This window comes from Lactuca virosa, chromosome 5, assembly GCF_052849685.1.
Source record: "Lactuca virosa cultivar CGN04683 chromosome 5, Lactuca_virosa_CGN04683_v6, whole genome shotgun sequence".
In the NCBI taxonomy this organism is placed as follows: domain Eukaryota; kingdom Viridiplantae; phylum Streptophyta; class Magnoliopsida; order Asterales; family Asteraceae; genus Lactuca; species Lactuca virosa.
The window spans coordinates 42,763,079-42,784,018 of NC_136430.1; the positions used below are offsets into that span (position 1 = coordinate 42,763,079).

The 20,940-nt window shown below is 38.0% G+C and overlaps 2 non-coding genes across 2 annotated transcripts; both read right to left on the reverse strand.

Annotated features, from left to right (window-relative positions):
- Positions 1-57: 57 nt before the first annotated feature.
- On the reverse strand, positions 58-175 carry LOC145118243 (U5 spliceosomal RNA). Its single transcript, XR_013713203.1, has one exon. It is a non-coding gene; the product is annotated as a U5 spliceosomal RNA (small nuclear RNA).
- A 3,724-nt stretch (positions 176-3,899) lies between these two features.
- LOC145118239 (U5 spliceosomal RNA) lies at positions 3,900-4,016 on the reverse strand. The gene has a single exon (XR_013713199.1). It is a non-coding gene; the product is annotated as a U5 spliceosomal RNA (small nuclear RNA).
- Between the last annotated feature and the right edge of the window lie 16,924 nt (positions 4,017-20,940).

Genomic DNA, 20,940 nt, shown 5'->3' on the forward strand with positions numbered 1-20,940 from the left:
GAAAGTTTGACAAGTATTATTTGGTAAACAAAATAAATTTTAACTTTGATTGGTTGGAGCTCTTCAAGAAGAAGAGACTCTCCAAAAATAGGCGTATGCCACTATAGACAACGCGCACACGGTATTCTTTAGTAAAAGGCGAAAGAATAGTTCGCTTTGTGCTCACTGCATGGCTGCGTGCCTTTCTCTTCTCCAGTTGCTTGGTTTATATAATCACTTGGAAGCCTTTTGTTTCTTCTAAGCTGAAGATGTGGGATGAACCCCATACTTCAATTAAATTTCTCCTCCTCGGCCTTTTTCCCTTCTTTTACCTTGAATTCATTTTGGTTTTCTTTTTCTAAACAAGTGTTTGGAAATGCATTTTCAGAAAGTAATTAGGGGATATCGGGTATTCAAAATAAGGTATTCCACTAATAAGAGTAAAACTGTAAAAGCCTTTCATCATGTTACTTTAAACCTCGGTGTAAATATATATATATGTAATATGGTTTTACTTTTTGTATCAGTATTCAGTAATGTGATGCTTATTGTTTTGACATATGAACCATAGTTTTCTTTAAGGCTACCCGGAGTGGAAGCAGAAAGACGTGTGGGAGCTGACGTGTCAGCCCCCTTCACGCGTGAACACCGCCCCACCTTCTGGTGGGTTTCTTGTTCCGTGGAGCTGGAGACGGACGAAGACGGGTGATTTGATTGGGGGAAGACTTTTTTGACCGTTGTTGCGCTCTTGACCGTTTGTAAAAAAAAAAAATTAATTAATTAATTAATTACTAACAATCATTTCTCTATATATATCAACATATTTTTACATTTCAAACACACAACAAACTTTGAACACAAACACATATACTCTCATTCAAAAAATACACTTTCCTCCATGGATCCAAACCAAAATAACTCACCCACCCCGAACACCCCAAACACTCCAAATGATCTGTTAGCGAACATTGGCTATATGCAATTGTTATCATCCCCCGTTCAACAACAACCTCTATTCACCAATCTTTCATACCACCCACACTACTACCAACAACAATCACCACCACAATTTGTTCAATCCCAATTTCAACCGTTTCAACAACAACCTGCTCCGCGATTTCAGCCCCAAACTTCCCAACATCCACAACCAAGTTTACAACCATCTCAAGTTCCATTATCGCAATCTCAACCCGTAAACCTCGACATTGAAGACGACGACGAACGGGTTCAAGAAACACAACCAAGTTGTAGAAGGCAAAAAAAATCAAAAGATTCAACAAAAAAGAAAAATACCCAATGGACCGAGGAGGAGGAGGCAGCTTTAGCTAAAGCTTGGATTGCCATATCACAAGACGGGGATGTCGGCAACGCGCAATTAGGACAAAGCTTTTGGAATCGTGTTTTAGACCACTTCCACGCGTTATTAGGAAGACAAACGAGCTGGACATATGATTCAGTCAATGCTAAATGGCATGATCTTAGAGCGACGTGTACCAAATTTAATGGCGTATTTGACAATCTAAAAAATATGCATCTAAGTGGTAGCAACGATTTCAACATTTTGTCAACGGCGTTGCACCAATACAAAATTACCAACAATGGTAAACCTTTTGGCAACCAAAAAGCGTGAGAAGTTTGTCGCAATGGCCCAAAATAGGTCCTTTATCCGGAAACGGCGCATTCGGGATCTACCACCGGTTCCAACAAAAGGTCGAGAACGTCTGAGTCGAACATCGGTGCTAACCTCGACCTCAATGATGAGTTCGACGCCACCGAGGGGGAGGGTCCATCGGACGTCCATCTTCGTTGACCACCGGGAAGGGATAAAGCGAGAAAGGGGGCTTCGTATAGCGGGAAATCAACCAACGAGGACGTATTAGCGGAGAAAATCGAAAAAAACTCTAAATTTTTTAGAAAAAAAATTTGATTCAACGGAGGAGCAATGCCGGCAACAATTGGCACTCACCAATCTTCAAATCGTAAACACAGTGCCGCAACCAAATCTTGACCCGGAAAATTTAAGGGTGTTTTTGAAAATTCAACAAGAAGTTCTCGACCAATATCGCAACTAGATTTGATGTTTTTTAGTAATTTAGGTTTAATTTTCTAAGTATGAATTATGTTTTTTTAGTATTTTAGTTTTAATTTTCTATGTTTTAAATTATGTAATGTGGTTTTAATTAATATAAAATATGTTATTTATAAAATATGTTATTTATTTAATATAATGTTAAAAAAAAAAAAAAGTAAATGTTGTTAGTGGTGACCATTTCCATAGTGGAGTGGGTTGGTGGTGAAGGTGACGTGGCGCAGAGGTGACACCACTTTTCCGGTGAGTTGGTGGTGACCACTCCACGTAGCCTACTAAAGATTTTTGTGATAACCAATCAAAGTTTCCAAAACACACCTTCAAATGGCTCGATCATAAATGTCATTTTTTCCACTTCAATCAAATAAACACAACTTATATGTTTTCTTATCTTTCACATCTATGTTAGATGACAGATTAAATGACTATTTATTTTCTCTGCTTCTGAAATCCCTCATTTCACGTTTTCTTCCCCCGAATTGCTTATACCACACCCCCTCAAACCACCGTTACAGGGGTTTTGACATCCCTACGACCCTACCTAAAAATAACATTTTTAGGGACTTGATTCCTTCGAACTATTGCTTCAAGTCCAACTTGGTCTTTGACTTTTATTTTTATTTATTTTTACATGTCTTTCGGTACAACTATTCAAACGTCATTTATATATGATTGTAAAAACAACCAACATAAATTGATCCATTTGACAAATTGATCATCATTTTAACTAATAAATGGAAGACACACATTTAACAAGTGGTAAATTGTGAAATACCTTTATGTTGTAAAATTATCTTTACAGTCTATTGGTGAATGAAAATGTGCATTTAGAAAGAAAAAAAAATACTTAATTATATTTTTAACTTTAAAACCAATCTTTTTTTTTTTTCGGGAGGAAAAAAAACATAGGTTAAATTTTCAAATGTATATAACATTTGAAATGTATATATATATATATATATATATATATATATATATATATATATATATATATATATATATATATATATATATATATATATATATATATATATATATATATTTCAAATGTATATAACATTTAAATTTTTTTAATCTAAAAGTTAGGTTATTATTGGCAGTATACTTTTGTAATTATATCTAACACTAATTGTTTACAAAAAAAAAAAAAAAAAGTTATTTAGATTAGACAAAAAACGTTTTGGTCCACCAAACATAAGTTGGCCCGTTTCAAGTTATATAATATATTATACGTTTTTTTTTATTATTTACTCAACTTGTCCACATGTTCAAATTGGAACATGATCAATTACATATTTTTGCCTATTGCTAATAGGATTCACCAACATATACGGCTCATTTGGGATAATACAAGATAACAACGCAAAATGACCAACTTGGTGAACTATATTTTGCTATTCTAACCGTTATTAATGATTTGTGTGAATGGTGTGACTAAATTTGTATGAAAATAATTAAATAACTTAACTGATCTTGATTTTTAATGTACGAGTATAAGCTTGATAAATTATTTGATTATAGTATATAACCGGAAAAGGTGTTTATGACCTTAATATGACGGTGTTTTTGTAAATAAGTTATGTTGATAAAAAATATAAGAGGGCGTTTATAATATCCAAACAACTGTATTAGAAATATAAACAACGTTCAATGTTCATGAGTTATTACTTCATTTTTTTTATATGAATCGCAGAAATCATCTTTGTTGCATTCTAAGGTATATAATCAGGTATTTTCTATATATATCGTCTCTTTCTATCTTAATGAAAATTGACAGACTATCTCCATAACAGCACTTACATTTCAAAACTTTTAACTTAAGATTGGTTGGAGCCCTTATTTAGAAGGGACTCTCCAAAAATGGACGTATGCCACTTAATGCAACGAACACACGGTATTCTTTAGTAAAAGGCGAAAGAATAGTTCGCTTTGTGTTCAATGCGTGGCTGCTTGCTTTTCCTTCTCCCATCTGCTTGGTTTATATAATGGATTCCAAGCCTTATGTTTTCTTCAAGCAGGCGATGTGGGATATAGTCCCAAACTACCTTTTTGTGACGCGTCTTCCTACCCTCCGTTTTCTTTTTTTCTTTACTCCTGTGCTTGGTTTAAATAAAATGCATATGATAAAACTTAATAAATCTTTTATGTCTTTACTTTTTACATTAAAGTAGTTGATAATGTTTATTTTTAATAAATTCCATTTTGATGTTTACAAAAGGGATAGGTCGGCAAGTTGATTCGAAACATTCTTTTGTTGTTGTTTTTCTTATTGCAGGGGTAATTAATTTATTACACATTATTATGACAACTATGTAGTTACAATAACAATATAATATGTGAATAAAACAACTTAAAAGGTTAAATATATCTTGGATGACTTTCAACAAACTTGTTTAAATCTTAGTTAAACTCTATTAATTTGACTATTGACCATTTAGAGATAAAACTTACCTGCTCCAATTTGCTATATATGTTGTTGAAGTTACAATAACCACTTTGAAAAGACAAATCTGTGCCTATTGATATTATTTAATAATAAGTATTTCACATGCCTTATTAATATTATTTTATTAGACAACATCTAATAATCTATTGACAATTGTGTTCATTGGTACGGATGCTAATAAGGGTTTGACAAAACTCAAGGAAATAGTTCGTGTGTTGTGTATTTTTGTTTTTTTGTTAAGGTCCAAAAAGTATTAGATTCCTAAATAAAAAAAAATGGTTTAATAGTTTTGATGGTTTAGCAGTGAATTTGATCCTTAAACTAACACAGGGCCGGTCTAAGACATTTTGAGGTCCGCGCGAAATAAAAAACTTGGCCCCTTTACAATATATATAAAAAATTTTTGTAAATGAGAGCAGAACCTTAGAAAATTTTTATTAATTATAATAATAATAAAAAAAATAATACAATTGCAGGTTGGAAATTCTCCACCTATGGAAAGGAAAAGGTTTTGGGACAGACCCCAAAAGCCAAATAACAATATAACATAACAATTATTTATACAAAACAACAAATAAAAATGCGAGAACATGCGGCGGCTCTAAACCATAATACATATACATAGCAAACAAAAATTAAAAAATTTACATTTTCGATCATTCTTAGATGGAAAGTCATCAACTAAAACAGTTTCATGTGTAAGATTCTACTAGCAATTTCGAGCATTTTCATTTATTTGTACATCAGCAGCATAATTTTCTTTTTAGAAATTTTTTTTTGCATAGATCTTTTTTTAGTTTCATTAAATTGTTTATTTTTTCATTTTTTTACTTCCAAACATATATTTTCTAGGATACATATTCAACAGATATAAGTGATAAGAGACTAATAGCAAACAGATAACAAAGATAACAAACATATTACAAAAAAAAAACAAGATTAAGAGTGTTCTTTTGTACCTACTGTTGGTTGCTTATGATGCACTGCATGTTGTGAATAATCTGATTAATCTCTAAGCAATTTCCCAACATAGTCACAACATAAATTTTGAAGTTAAGAAAAAACAGGGGAATCAAAATTAAGAAAATTAACATTCAAAATTTGAAATTAAGCAAATGAATGTGAAATCATCTCCAAAAAACCGAGAAGCCGCTTACAGGGATTCAAAATCAGAAGGTCATAAACTTAGATTCTCATATTCTACACAGTAACACAACATAAAATTCTGAAAATCACAAAAGAGTCATAATATATATATATATATATATATATATATATATATATATATATATATATATATATATATATATATATATATATATATATATATATATATATCACCGAATAATAAGAAATTTCAAGGCTAGAAAGTTGAACTTACAGAGTAATAGAGATTCACAAATCACAATCAGAAGGTGGGATACTCAAATTTTACTGGCAATTTCGTCCCAATTCAAGAACAATAGAAGATTGTGATCGTCGATTCTCATGCGCTGGTGGTCTAACGCTATTATAGAAAAAAATTGGAAATCGAAAATAGACAGGCAATAATCAAGTTTTAGGAATTGTGAAAACTGAAAAGGTGAAGCAAATATCAATAAGGTCTCATTTCATTCACGGATTCACTGCCGATTTTAGTATCATATACGATGGTCGATGGTTGTAAGTTGTTATGGACAGAATCATAAATTCAGAAGGAGTAGAAATCGATTCGGTTGAAATTTGAATAAGAAATAGAAGAAATACAACTAACCGTTGCCTGTGGAATCTGGAGAAAACGTTTGGATTTTCCATACTCCATAAAAATTGATTGTTGATGATTTATTGTTCCTTGGAAGTCAGAATCACTCATCTCACGCAGCGCTCCTCCCACTTCTCTTTTTTGGGTTGGCGTTTTGCTTTAAGCTGATAACCGTATTGGGCTTTGAATAATCAGTCCAACGGGATTAAATTTAATGGGATAATACTATATAACTAATATAAGTAATAAAAAATGGGGGCCCTTTGACATTTGGGGGCTCAGGGCGGTCGCCCAGCTTGCCCAGGCCCATGGGTCGACCTTGAACTAACATTCGTTAGTTTTTGTCTGTTAAGCTTTGTGAAATGTCCATTTTACCCTCCATTTTGTATTTTTTATTATCATTAATTTGTTCTTATCAGGCGGGACACGTCTATACCCCACCATTTCCAATACACATCCTCATCCACACCATCTCCACTGTATCAGTGTCACCTTTGTCAACCATTACCACCTCTTAATACATTTATCTATCAGGTCAAGTGCTCATATTTGAGCCAAAATTTGTGCATCAATAATCCAAACAAGAAAAAAAACACCATCAATACTAGCCCCACTACTCATCCTCAACAGCCACCTGTGGTAGCCACTTTACCACCGCTGCTATTTTTTGCATCATATGTGTGTTCCCCTCCTAAAAATCAAACTTTTTCTCAATACATGATTCAAATGTGTGTCAAATTTCTACAACAACATAAACAGTGTACCTAAATAAGCTCATATACATTTTAATTTCACAACCCCCAAAAAAACACAATGAATTTGATTCAATTGTCACTAAAATTGATCCACTAATACACTCATTTTCGTGATAATAAAACGGTCAACGAGACCATAACCCTATAGAAATCAAGATACCAAGAGGAAATTACGAATAAGATCGAACAATACTTATGGAGATAACGCATTTGATCACATACATCAAGAAATTTCAAGATTTAGGGGAGCACTCTAATATTAACCATGTAGAGATAAACTAAAGAGAAGAAAGTATAGATTTGTAAACAGAGGAGGGATAGACGGTGTCATGTGTGAGTTTTGCATTGTGAGAGGGGCATACATCGATTGAGTTGTAACATCCCGACTTCTAGGTATAAGAATTATCTCCTGTATGATTTTTCAGTCGAACTCGGCGAGTTGGGTAACATCAACTCGGCGTGTTGAGGAATGTTTGGTCGTGGGATTTAATGAAGCAACTCGGCGAGTTGGCAGCTGGGAAGGAAACCCTAATTTTTAGGGCGTTACACCTTATTTAAAGGCCTTAAGTCCTTTGGATGACCTCCTTACCAGCCTCCTCTGTCCAGAAACCCTAAATTCGAGTATCATATTCCATAGTTGAGTGTGTGAGCTTGTGGAGAGCTTTGAGTGTTGATTTTTGGTACTCTCTTGAAGGAGCCTTGAAGTGAAGGTGTCTAGCTTGGTGGACAGGCTTTAGTTCCAGAACTTCCCCACTTGTTGTAGTCTTTTTGAGGTATAAAGCTTATACCTTGCTTCACTCAACTGTTACTCACGAGTGTCTTAAACAGATTTCTCATAAGTATCATCTTATTGAAGAAGGTGGTGTCGTTCTTCCTAGTCCCGTAGCGATCATAGATCATTCTTTCCCGGGTAAGATCGACTTCTATCTCTATTACTTTGAGGTTGGTCTGTTTGTGCCTCCTCCTTCCTTCTTTGGGCTTATTCTCGAGGCGGACAAGATAAACTAGCAATGGAGCCGGTTTTGATCATGATTCGCTCCAAACCCGTGTAAGGTTAACGGGCTCTCGGAGCAAACTGAACGTTACGAAGAGATGATGAAGTTCATGGAAAAACTCGTAGTTGGACTAACAACGCGTTTGATGTGACAACTCGTAATTTCTATATTGTAAAAGTCAAACTTGGTAAATGAAAGTCAAACTTATATAATAAAAGTCAAACTTATTTCTAACATTATCTTATGGTTAGATTGGATTAATGAGATGAATGTGTTCAAACCTAGTATTCTAAGGTGTTGTGTGTGTATTGAGGAAATTTATTTGGACCGAGGACCGCAAACCCGGCTAAGGCCGTGAACAACCTTCGTGTAACATCCAAAACTCTGGTATGTCTTGAAACCCTAAGAAATGATAATTTTTGCATAATTGGTCCCTTAAGTACGTTGGGCGTACTTAAGTGTACGCTTAGCGTACTGCATGGAAGTGGTCGCGGAGGAATCAGGGTATGCCAGGCGTACCTTGAGTTACGCGGGGCGTACGCGTCAGGGACGCAAAACCCTAATTTTCCGGACTTGAGGCCTATTTAAACAACTTTAAGTCCCTTGGACTAAACCCTAGAGAGCCTCCACATCCTTAGAACGTCCATATACTCCTGTAAACCTTGTGAGATCATTCTTAAGCCTTAAAGAGTGCGTTTGTGGCCTTTTTGTGTGTATTTCAAGAAGAAGGGGTGGTCAAGCAAGCTTGGATCAAGTGGGTGCTTCAAGATACTGCACCGAAAGCATATTGCAAGGCTTCTGGAGGTAAAAATCTTGCATCTTTCCTTTCTAATCTTTAGATCTAGCTAGGGTTTTGGTGGTTTGTCCCTTTTATGAACTTTGGACCTCTTTTGTTGAGTTAAGCCTTCCCTTTTGATATGAAAGTCAGATCTGAGGTCCCCTAGTCATTTAGAAGTATAAAAATGGAAGCTTGATGGGAGATTTGACCTCATGCTTGGGTAAAAGACCTTGGAAAGGTCTTAATGGAGTGGTTGGGTGTGTATGTGACATGCAAGGGCATAAAGTTGCCAACTTTATGCCTTAGGACATCTTTTCAGACTTAGATCTAGCTTTTGGACGTGAGGGATTCGAGCATTAAGCACTTAATGGGAGAAGTGCTTAGTATGGTTGTACGTTGGGCGTAACTGTCTGTACGCAACACGTAGTCGCTAGACCTTCAGAGGGAGGTACGTTGGGCGTACGCAGCTCAATTGGGCCCTAAGCTGTTTTGCGCCTTTGGGCCTCATTTGGCTGTTGAGCTTGATTGGATTCTGTAATATTGAGGCCTTTTCATCTATTTGGGCGGAGGACTTATTGGTTGGGCCTTATTGGGCCAAGGGGCCCATTGAGGATATTGGACTTGGATTTTGAGGCCCAATTTGCAAGAAAAGGGTAATTGGGCCTTGGGGGTAGAGTTTGAAGGTTGGGCCTTTCCTTGGGTAATTTAAGGTCTTATCATTGATTATATATTATTGTTATTATTCAGCTTGGGAGGTTGCGGATTATTGGGAGGGCAGTATTTGTATTCATCGGACGGAGGTGAGTCTTCTCACCATACCTATGGGTCTACGCCACCAAGGCCGGCCCATTATGTGATCATGTTATGTGTGTGTTATTCATTTATGAATTGATATGTTATGTGATATTATGTTGGTATGGAAGACCCCGGGGGAGCCCGTGGCATTGGATATAAGACCATGTGGGGTAGCCCATGGCAGTCCCAGGTAAAGACCATGTGGGGTAGCCCATGACATTGGATGTAAGGCCATGTGGGGTAGCCCATGGCGGTCCTAGGTAAAGACCATGTGGGGTAGCCCATGGCATTCTTGTTGAATCATATTTCATAGTTTTTGTGGCATGTTTATAGCTTTTTTTAGCTATCAGGATATGTGTATGTGAATGTGTGTGGTATGCTCTGGGAAACTCACTAAGCATTTCGCTTACAAGTTGTTAAATTGTTTCAGGTACTTCAGAGCCTAAGGGCAAGGGCAAGGCGTGATGACGTGACGTGCACTCTAACTCTCTTCTTGATGTGCTTGGGACCCTCTGATGTTTTAAAAAGGAAAACAATGATGTAATGAATGTTGATTCGAAAGCAAATGTTTTGGGATTTTATGGTTTATGAGATTGGTTTTGATTAACTAAAAATGAAAAACTTTCTTGGTAAAATTGGATCGTTACAACTTGGTATCAGAGCCTTGGTTTTAGGGATTCGGACATATCCTCGGGTGTGCCAGGACTCAAACTAAGAAGGTGATAAAATGTTTTCAAAAGTAACCAAAAAGGAATTAAAAGAAACCCAAAAGTTGAGAGTGCGACGCGCGTGATCAGCCAAGCCAAGTAAGTAGTTTCCCAATTTGAATGGCTATGCTATACTGATATTTGAGTCTTGTTGCTTATATGGAACTTGATGGGTTTTATGCATAAGAAACAATCCTATGTGCTCATACAAACCCTAATGCTTGGATCTAGGTTTCTCTATTGTACATGCTTTGAATCCAAGTCTTGCAAACCCTAAACTAGCATACATATTATCAAAATAACAAACAACATCAGATCTAGATGTTTACCTCTTCAAATAGCTTGAATCTTCTTTGCTTGAGCTTAGAATCACAATTGTAATTCCTCGAATGGATCACAAACACCAAGTAGCAAAAAAAGGCAATAAGAGAGAGGAGGGAGGATGCTAGAAATCGGCTCTAGGGTTTCTCTTCAAGAAGTGGTAGCCGAAAATCACATGCAGGGGTCTCTATTTATACTTGCAGGCTACTCAGGTTTCAGTCTAAACCCTAATGGACAGCTTAGCCACCAAGCAGCCCAAGGAACCTTCTGGAATAGGGCCTTGGACGAAATATGATGATCCTTTCATCATATTTTCGTTCCCCCTCTAGTCCATTAGGTTTCCTAGCCCAAAATCCAACTATCACACATTTGACAGTTTATACCCCTTTATTTAATTAATCTCTTTTAGTCACCAAATTAATTCCTAATTAATTTATGACTAATACTAATTAAATAAATATGATTTCTCCTTTAATATATTATTCTTATAATATACTAATAAACCATAATATCCTCTCTCTCATATCAAATTACCTTGTCAAGTTGCTTTGGTGAAGGCAACCCAGAAGGACCATGCACAACCGGGTCAAGTACATACCAAATATAGTTACGGGCTTAGACACTAATCCAACAGTCTCCCACTTGAATAAGTCTAGTAACTATATCTCACATACGTCTTCAGAATCCGATTAGCAATCGTAGCTCTTATACGCTTCTGTCACTCTGATCAAAATCCTGTCCTTCAGATAAGGGATCCTATAATCCTCTGTTCTAGATATCATGTAGACAATACTTATTGTCTAGCATTTTGTTTCTCGATCTCTGATTCGTTCGACATAGAATTCAGTTGAACACATCAACATCATCCTGACCGGGCCCGGCACATGAGTCAAACCAAATCATCGAGTGGCCAAGATATCGCTTTTATCCTCTTAGAATAAAAGGAACAGATAAACTTCGACTTATATGCTCTTATTATCTACTAGCTAAGTTACACACAATAATACATTTTATAACATCAAGTGACTGATGCGTTTTCGTATTATCAATATATAATAAACTAGCAAACAACAACCATATCTCTAGGTTTTAAGATTATATGATATTATCATCTTGCGATTACTTATGATAACATTCAAGAAGTGATACTAGCAAGTGCGGGTTTATTCCAATGCTCAAAACATATTTCATAAGCACTCATAAACTTTGCAGCAAACTTTTGCTATGTCTAAAACCTTTTAGACAATCTACAAACTAATTTATGACAATCTTCTTTCATATCTACTTCCAACATATGATCGATTGTGGACTGTTCGAATAATCTTATTATTCAGGAAGTCAAAACATGCAAAAATTGAAACAATAGATAAATAATCAACATAGGATAGTAACTTTCTTATAAATAAAACACCTTTATTTAATCATCAAATGTTGAATATAAAATTATCTATTACAAGTTTCCTACCTATCTAATCTAAACTAATATCGTCCTTTAGCCCAATGCTCCTAGCGTGCTTCAAATGCTTGACCCTACTCAGTCCCTTCGTAAGGGGATCTGCCGAGTTATCTTCTGACGATACCCTCTTCACAACAAGGAGTCCCTCTTCTACCTGATGTCTAATAAAATGATATTTCCTGTCGATATGTCGAGATCTGCCATGATCCCTTGGTTCCTTGGTCAAGGCAACCACTCCTTCATTATCACAGAAAATTTCCATGGACTCCTTTATGGTTGGCACAACTCCAAGGTCTCCTATGAAGTTCTTCAACCATATAGCCTCCTTTGACGCTTCGCTTGCCGCAATGTACTCCGATTCGCACGTTGAATCAGCTACGGTCTCTTGCTTGGAACTCTTCCAAGTCACTGCTCCTCCATTCAGGGTAAAGACCCAGCCCGACTGTGATCGGTAATTATCCCGATCTGTCTGGAAACTAGCGTCACTGTACCCTCGCACCCTTAAGTCATCAGTCCCACCGAGGACTAGAAACCATTCCTTGGTCCTTCGTAGGTACTTAAGAATATTCTTTACAGCAATCCAATGTGCTCTACCAGGGTTCCCTTGATATCTGCTGACCATGCTCAAAGCGAAGGCCACATCAGGGCGAGTACAGGTCATAGCGTACATAATCGAGCCAACTGCGGAAGCGTAAGGTACTCGGCTCATATCTGCTATCTCTGCCTCTGTACTTGGGCTCTGAGTCTTACTCAGTTTGGTATTGCATTGGATTGGTAACTCCCCTCTCTTGGAATTTTCCATACTAAAACGTTTTAGCACCTTTTCCAAGTATGTATCCTGACTGAGTCCTATCAGTCTCTTACTTCTGTCTCTCACTATCCTTATTCCCAGAATATATGCAGCTTCTCCGAGGTCCTTCATAGCGAAACACTTCCCAAGCCAGGACTTTACCTCCTGCAAGGTTGGGATGTCGTTTCCTATGAGTAGTATGTCATCGACATACAATACGAGGAAGCTCACTATACTCCCACTGGTCTTGACATACACACATGACTCATCCTCGTTTCGCAGAAAACCAAACTCTTTGACTTTCTCGTCAAAACAAAGATTCTATCTGCGAGATGCTTGCTTTAATCCATAAATGGATTTCTCAAGCTTGCATACTCTATTTGGATGCTTCGCATCGACGAAACCCTCTGGCTGATTCATGTAAACATCCTCAGCCAACTTCCTATTTAGGAAAGCTGTTTTTACGTCCATCTGCCAGATTTCATAATCATGAAACGCAGCTATTGCGAGCATTACCCTAATAGACTTTATTTTGGCAACTGGCGAAAAGGTTTCATCATAGTCAACTCCAGGAGTTTGAGTAAAGCCCTTTGCGACCAATCGCGCTTTATAAGTGTGCACTTTCCCATCCATGTCTGTCTTCTTCTTGAAGATCCACTTGCACCCGACCGTCTTACGACCTGGTACATTATCAACCAAATTCCAAACCTGGTTGTCATACATGGACTGAATCTCGCTGTCCATTGCCTCTTTCCATTTATCAGACTCTGGGCCTGCCATGGCTTCCTTGTAGCTATTAGGTTCATCCATATTTACTAGTGTACTATCACTAATAAACGTATCCCCGTCAGTAGTAATATGGAAACCATAAAACTAGGGTGGAACAACAACTCTACTTGAACGTCTGAGAGGTAAGGACTGGTCAATTGGTTCAACAGGAGTTTCCTCCTCAGGTTGCATGCCAGTGTCAGAGGTTCCTTCATCTCCTGACTCTTGAAGCTCTTCAAGGTCAATCTGACTCCCACTGTCTCTTTGACTTATGAGTTCTCTCTCTCTGAAAACCCCTCTCCTAGCAACAAAGACAACATTGTCACTTGGTCTATAGAAGAGATAGCCAAAAGACTTCTGTGGGTAGCCGATGAAATAACACTTCTCACTACGAGGTTCTTGCTTGTCGTGAGTCTCTCGTCTTACGAAAGCTTCAGAACCCCAAACCTTGATATGTGCTAATGAGGGAGCTTTCCCTGTCCACATCTCGTGAGGTGTCTTGGTAACCTTCTTGGTGGGAACTAAGTTAAGGATATGGGCGGCAGTCTCTAAGGCATACCCCCAGAATGAGATTGGTAACGAAGCACGACTCATCATAGAGCGAACCATGTCCAACAAGGTTCGATTACGTCTCTCAGCCACACCATTCAATTGTGGCGTTCTAGGAGGCGTCAATTGTGAAACTATTCCGCATTCTTTTAGATAGTCGTGAAATTCAAGACTTAGGTACTCTCCTCCTCGATCAGATCGAAGCATCTTGATTTTCCTGCCCAACTGATTCTCCACTTCATTCTTGAACTCTTTGAACTTTTCAAAGGTTTCTGACTTCTGTTTGATTAAGTAGATATATCCATATCTGCTATAATCGTCTGTAAAAGTCACGTAGAAGCGACAAGCGTCCTTTGTGGTGGATCTAAAGGGTCCACATACATCTGTATGTATGAGATCCAATACACCCTCACCCCTTTCACATGAGCCAGTAAAGGGTGACTTGGTCATCTTCCCAAGCAAACAAGACTCGCACACGTCATCGTCCCTAAGGTCGAATGACTCCAAGACTACATCCTTTTGGAGTTGGGCTATGCGTTTCTTATTAACATGGCCAAGGCGACAATGCCACAAGCATGCTTTGTCCAAACTTGTGGACGAATCAATATTCAAAACATCATTTCCTAAATTACCAATAACTAACACAGATTCATAAATCCCATTACAAGGTAATGCATTGAAATAAAAGACACCATTCAAATAAGCATTAATAGAACCATTACTATTATCAAACGAATATCTGAAACCTTGTCTAAACAATCCATGAAAAGAAATGATGTTCCTTGCCATATCTGGCGAATAGCAACAATTATTTAAATCTAGTCCTAACCCATTACTCAACACTAAGGAATAAACTCCGATCTTGGTTACTGGTGAAGACTTCTTGTTTCCCATGATCAAGCTTATCCTTCCATGCTCCACTTCCCTACCTTTTCTTAGCCCCTGCAAATCAGAACAAATGTGGTAACCACATCCTGTATCAAGGACCCATGAAGTAGCAAGTGATGAGTTATTAGATTTAATTAAATACATACCTGCGAAGGTGGGCTTTATCTTCCCATCCTTGATATCCTGCAGATACTTGGGGCAACTTCGTTTCCAGTGGCCCTTCTGGTGGCAGTAGAAGCACTCTGCTTCCTTGGGGTCAGAAGAGGGTTTAATAGAACCTGCTTTGGTCCCACTAGAAGAGGAGTCATCTTGGGTCTTACCCTTATGGTGGCTCTTGGAAGGAGCCTTCCTCTTCTTACCCTTTCCTTGGCTAATTGCCAACGCAGGAGCAGCTACAATAGAGGATGATGCAACAGATTTGTCCTTGAGGTTGCTCTCAGCTGTCCTCAGGAGCCCTTGGAGTTTACTCAGGGTGACCTCTTCCTTGTTCATGTGGTAGGTCATCCTGACTTGGTTGTAGCAGGAAGGCAAGGAGTGGAGGATGATGTCGATAGCCAAATCCTCATCAAACTTAACATTAAGTTTGTGAAGACGATCAACATACCTTTGCATTCTTTGCAAATGAGATGTTACGGATTCTCCACTTCCCATCCTAGCGGTGATCATGTTGGTGATGATCTCATAGCGCTCTTGCCTCGCGCTCTGGTGGTACCTGTCCAGCAAATCTTGATGCATTTCATATGGATACATGTCCTCATAGGACTTTTGGAGTTCGAGGTTCATGGTGGCCAACATGATGCAATGAACTTTCGTTGCATCACGCTCGTGGGCCTCAAAGGCGGCCAGCTCTTCAGGAGTAGCTTCTTCTGGGTTAATCTTCTCTAGCTTCTCGTCGAGGACATATTCTTTGTCCTCGTAGCGAGTTATCATGCGAATGTATCTCATCCACTCGTTGAAGTTCGAGCCATCAAATGTCACCTTTTGATACAGGTTCATCAACGAGAACGACCCAGAAGTGTTGTTGTTTGCGTTTGCATTAGACATCTGAAATAGAAAGGAACAAGGTTTGATTAGAAATGAATCCCCAATTAAACACCCAAATGAGAAATTAGGGCTAGGATCCAACAACATTATATACAACTTAGAAAAAGGATGCCGTAATCTAAAAGTAAATAATATTGAAGGTAAGTGAATGACGATTCACTAATTTTCACCATGCAAAACGAAAAGAATTAAGTTTTAAATGTATTTGAAAATTCCTAGATTTCTTTTGAGATTCATTGAACATTTCAATGGCATGTTTAAATCTCGATATGCACTTCAGATTTGCGACTGGGATGCCGAGTATCGCAAATAAGTTTGTGAATAACCATGCGAATCAACATGGCGCACTCAATGTCTTCATCACCTAATCAATGTGCTGGTTAGCCACGCACGCTCCATTGATCTATGATAAAACCTCGAGCCACCCTTTGTCACCAATGTCAATCCCAAATTAGTGTGTCGGTTAACCACGCACGCTCCACTAACGTTTGACAGGGGTACAAAGTGTAATTCCATGGAGTAGCATCATTTTCACATTTTACCCTAAAGTAACTAAGATTGGGAATTTATAAAACAATGTAGTTACTTTAATATTTCCATTATACTTATAATGATGAATTAAATGCCCTATCCTATCCGTTCGGCTAACGACCCTCCACCAGTCAAGCAAGCGGTAGGTGTGAGTGTACACCCATTAAGCGCCATTTTATAGGCAGCAACCTTATACCCACCTTATAGACTGGCTTCGTGAATGAGGCCTACTAGCGATAAGACTAGCTTATTCTTATACATATATATTAATTAATCTTGTAATAATATAATAGCATAAGGTTGAATTTTAAGCTTGTAAAATTCTAAGGGTTTGAAATTTAAATTTTCAAATTAAACTTCTAATCACAAAATTCAAATTTCAAAACTTGAGGGCAAGTTTTGAACTTTTCAAAACATAAGGGATCAAATAACACATAATTTAAATTAAACAATTAATTTCATAATTATCTATATTTGATCTAACTTTATTTAGTCATTAGATAATTACCAAATAATTTTAAATAATCCATATTTATATAAACAACCAATATTCAAAAGATTTGAAATTATCTATTGTTTTGGCAAGGATAATCATTTAATTAAGATAAAATTCGGATTTTAACTTCAAAAAACGATTTAGGCATTGTATCCAAGTCAAAACAGCAACTAAATCCCGAAATATCCTCTGTCTGACGCTCGAACTCGCCGAGTCAGCTCTGAACTCGCCGAGTAGGGGCCAACTCGCCGAGTCCAGATACTGACTCGCGGAGTTGAGTCGGGCAGAGGCAAAAAACTCGATTTTCAGCAAGCAAAACAGTTAAGCATCACATACAATTGAAACCAATCAAGGCTCTGATACCACTGATGGGTTTTATGTGCTCATACAAACCCTAATGCTTGGATCTAGGTTTCTCTATTGTACATGCTTTGAATCCAAGTCTTGCAAACCCTAAACTAGCATACATATTATCAAAATAACAAACAACATCAGATCTAGATGTTTACCTCTTCAAATAGCTTGAATCTTCTTTGCTTGAGCTTAGAATCACAATTGTAATTCCTCTAATGGATCACAAACACCAAGTAGCAAAAAAAGGCAATAAGAGAGAGGAGGGAGGATGCTAGAAATCGGCTCTAGGGTTTCTCTTCAAGAAGTGGTAGCCGAAAATCACATGCAGGGGTCTCTATTTATACTTGCAGGCTACTAGGGTTTCAGTCTAAACCCTAATGGACATCTTAGCCACCAAGCAGCCCAAGGAACCTTCTGGAATAGGGCCTTGGACGAAATATGATGATCCTTTCATCGTATTTTCGTTCCCCCTCTAGTCCATTAGGTTTCCTAGCCCAAAATCCAACTATCACACATTTGACAGTTTATACCCCTTTATTTAATTAATCTCTTTTAGTCACCAAATTAATTCCTAATTAATTTATGACTAATACTAATTAAATAAATATGATTTCTCCTTTAATATATTATTCTTATAATATACTAATAAACCATAATATCCTCTCTCTCATATCAAATTACCTTGTCAAGTTGCTTTGGTGAAGGCAACCCAGAAGGACCATGCACAATCGGGTCAAGTACATACCAAATATAGTTACGGGCTTAGACACTAATCCAACAGAACTTGCTATGTGTATGCTTTTAAAATTATATACGGTTAGGAGCTTATAGCCTCATAATGATTGATTTGGCCATATTTTCTTTTCCTTGTCTGGATGTGGTCTTAGGGTAGAATATCTTATTCGAAAGTCTATTTGATCCTTTATGTGTATAATTTGCATGCATAAAAGCAGCCTTTTGTGATGGGTTTGATTGTCATGGGTAGGACAAATCATAGGGCATCCCAGGATTTGGTTTCGGGTGTTAGTTGTGGATTGTGGTATTGTATTGGGTTGTGTTGGAGTCATTAGGTAGAGCAGTGGGGGAAAGGTACAGGTAGGTGTGGAAGGTAGTATTGGGCCCGTACTACTGAAAGCACAAGACCTGTACCCAAAGCCATGTTTTACCTGGGGCTCCAAAGGGGAGGGAAACCAGTGTGAAAGAACCCTCGTTATAGGTATCCTGATCATTATGTTTTGTATATTTCAGTTCAGCATAGTGATGACACGGTTTGGAGCAGGGGGATCAGGATCGGGATCTGGGTCCAGGACTGGGTCAGGCGACCCTACTGATGGTATTAATGAGAGGTTGCGTGAGTTGATTGCGGTCGAGGTTACGAGGGGCATCCTTGACGCTACCCCAGTCATCTTTGGGACGATCAAGGAGGGCATGATGGAGATCATGGAGAAGAGACTTGGGGCATTCAGGGTTGATGTTTCTGCGGGTTAGGGTAGAGCCCGAACTCCCTCGTTTCGGGAGCTCAAGGCATGTGGAGCTCCAGAGTTCTCGGGGGTCAGGGACCCCATTATGAGCAGACGTTGGGTAGCGGACATTGAGAATGCCCAGCGCACGAGTTCTTGCCCGGGGGAGGCAAAGGTCGGATTTGCTTCCTGTATGCTGAGGGATAGGGCCCGATATTGGTGGGGCGAGGTTACTAGCCAGGTGGGAGCAGCCGGTGTGGCTGAGATGTCGTGGGCTAAGTTTGTTTGGCGTTTTGATACGGAGTTTGCGCCACCTATTGAGGTGCAACGGTTGGTGGGGGAGTTTCATGGGTTGCAGCAGACCACCAAGACGGTGGCGGAGATCACCGCTAAATTTCGAGAGCGAGCTTTGTTGATTCCGCAGTATGCTACGGATGAGGATATTGTTGGGTTTTGAGCATTCTAACACTCCTAAGTGTACATGCAACCCTAAATACCTTGGATCTATGTTTTCTCTATTATACATGCAAATATGAACTTTCCAAGGTATTCATCCTAACTAGCATAATAACATTGATTCATATGAATATATCAAGTTAGAATTACATACCTCTTTGATGTAGAATGACTTCATGAAGCTTGAGTGCCTAGTGCCCCAAGTGTGACACCTCAAATGGTTCACACAACACCAAATGCACTTGGAATAACTTAAGAGAACATACACACTTCATGAAAATCGGCTAGCCCTTTTTTTTCACTCTAGTGGCCGATTTTTGTCAACAATAAGATGCTTATATAGTTAGTGACAATTAGGGTAAACCCTAATTGTCATGGCTTTCCATTTCCTTGGATCCATGGGTTCAAATATACCATGGAGCATCCATGGAGCATCCTATGGGTTTCAGCCCAACTTGATAATCCATGGAGTCTTAGCCCACTATAAAAGTATGGATGATTTACACAATCAACCCATATATTTAATTAGTCTTCTTTTGATCACTTAATTAATTCTAGATTAATTATTGATCAATACTAATTAAATAATCTTATTAATATATTAGAACTTATAATATATTAGTAAACCTTAAGTGTTATTTCTCTCATTTTAGTCTATCCAAATGCATGATGCCATGCAACCCAAATGGACCATGTCGGGTCGGGTCAAGTCTTACCAATTATAGTTATGGACTTAGACATTAATCCAACAGTCTCCCACTTGGATAAGTCTAAAACTATTATTGTGTATGACTTCAAGAACCGACTGGCAATCGTAGCTCTCAAAAGCTTTCGTCGAACTCTGACCTTGCCGTTCATCTCTGACCTTTGTCAATGACTTGTCCATTAGATAAGTGATCATATATTCCTCCATTCTAGATATCATATGGATTGAGACATGGATTATCAATCATTCTCTCTGTCAATTTGTTGTTTCCTGATTTCCGATTCAAGATGACTGACTGATTGAACAAATCAAATCAGTCCTGGCTTGGCCAAGCACTCACATGTGTCATCGCTAAATCATCGAGGGGCCCACAAATATCGCTTTTATCCCGAAGGTAAAAGGAATGGATAAACCTCGACTCATATGGCTTGTTCTAATATTTGTTGAATCACACACAAAGGCACGTTTTATAACATTGAGTTACCAATGCGTTTTCGTGCAATCAATGTATAACCAACTCATAGTAACAACTCATATCTCTAGGTTTTAAGAATATAAGATATTATCGTCTCATGATCACTCGTGATAAAATCCATGAAGTGATTCAAATGAGCATGGGTTGAATCCAATACTCATAACTTATGAGCACTCATGAGTGTTGTAGCACAACTTTGTCCACCAACTTGGACCTCTACAAGCCAACCCATGACAGTCTTGATTCATATCTACTTCCAACATATAACCGACTGTGGATGGTTTGAATAACTTAGTCATTCCGGAAGAATAACCTAGTTATTATGGAAGTCAAAACATGCAAAGTGAAACACAAGAATAAA